The 1,473-nt window shown below is 37.9% G+C and overlaps 1 protein-coding gene and 1 non-coding gene across 2 annotated transcripts in view; one reads left to right on the top strand and one right to left on the bottom strand.

The window, feature by feature from the left end:
- Positions 1–1,473, top strand: part of SHROOM4 (shroom family member 4) — a 297,429-nt gene that overhangs the window by 188,843 nt on the left and 107,113 nt on the right. The gene's annotated exons all lie outside the window — the stretch shown is intronic.
- Positions 589–692, bottom strand: LOC122151832. The gene has a single exon (XR_006164289.1). It is a non-coding gene; the product is annotated as a U6 spliceosomal RNA (small nuclear RNA).

The raw sequence follows: 1,473 nt of genomic DNA, 5'->3' as shown, positions 1-1,473 counted from the left end.
CACGTTTGTATACTTTTTTTTTTCATCTACTGTTATATTTTAAGCCTTTTCCAGAATCGATAAATAGTCTTTGAAAACATAAGTTTTAATGGCAGCCTATTATTTTATCATGTAGATGTAGAATAGTTTGCCTGACTCTTCCTAAATGTTGAACAGTTAGAATATTTCCAATTTTTACCATTATAAATAACCCTGCAGCAAATGACACTTCATGACACTTTACATGTAAATCATGACACTTCATGTGAATCAATGAGTGCATCTCAGATTGCTTTCTAAGGATATAATTCTAGACATGAAAATACTGAATCAAATGGTAGGAGCATTTTTTTTTTTTTTTATTCTCACTCAAACTCATTGCCGTTGAGTTGGATCCAACTCATAGTTACCCCTCCTTGGGTTTCTGAGGTATTATCTCTACGGAAGTAGATTGCCCAGTCTTCCTTCTGAGGAGTGGCTGGTGGATTTGAACCACCAGCTTTCTGGTTAGCATTCAAATAAAATTCATCATTTAAAAGTGTAAAATTCTGTGGGTTTTAGTGTATTCACAAAGTTGCAACCATCATCACTATCTAGTTCCAGAAAAAAAAAAATATGGACTGCTTCATTAATTTGCGTGCTATCCTTATGCAAGGGCCATGCTAATCTTCTCTACATCATTCCAGTCTAAGTATATGTGGGCTTAAGCAAGCATGGTAGGAACATTTTCAAGTCCTTTTTTAACATATGGTCAAATTGTCCTCCAGCAAGTGTGTACCAATTTCCATTCCCACCCAGCAATGAATAAAAATCCGTATTTTCCTACAACTCCACTGATACTTATTAAAAATGTATATATATTTATCAATATCATTGAAAGTAGAATTTTATTTGGTCTCTGTCACCAATTCTTCTTCCTCTCCCACCTGAAATAAAGTTGTTCTGCAGAAATCTGTCACCCACCCTCTTTCTTTTGAATGCATTCAGCCTGATCCATCACATCCACTACAGCCTCAATTGCCTGCTCTCGGTAGATAGTGACCACCTGTCTGGACCCTGCTCTATCTTCTTTCTAGCACTGTAACCAAAAACTCAAGCTGCTTACTAGGTACGCCTTTCTACCTGTTTTTCCAGCAAACTCATGTCTGAAATCTAACTCATGTTTCCTGAAGCCAGCTCCTCACCATTTTCCCAAGTGCCTCACAGTCATCCTACCTCCACTCTCTCCTCCAAATGTGATTAGTAGTCCAGCTACACTGATTCTGTCTTGTGTTCTTTTGTATATTTTCCCTTCTCTTCCATCCACAATGGTGTCGCTCTAGTGTCATCTTTTATTTTCTCTATTTCACTAGCATACTAACATTTCTTTGCTATTCATAAGGTTTTCCCTGGCCAATTCTTTGTGAAGTGGATGGCCTCTTCCTTCTTCCTAGTCTGTCTCAGTCTATAAGCTGGGCTGTTACCTGTGCACCAGGTGCATCTTGCTGGGTTTTA

This window comes from Orycteropus afer, unplaced genomic scaffold (assembly GCF_000298275.1).
Source record: "Orycteropus afer afer isolate SDZICR_OR568_19922 unplaced genomic scaffold, OryAfe1.0 scaffold00785, whole genome shotgun sequence".
Classification (NCBI taxonomy): Eukaryota; Metazoa; Chordata; class Mammalia; order Tubulidentata; family Orycteropodidae; genus Orycteropus; species Orycteropus afer.
Note: the sequence above shows the minus strand (reverse complement) of the source record. Positions and strands in the feature narration are given on the sequence as shown.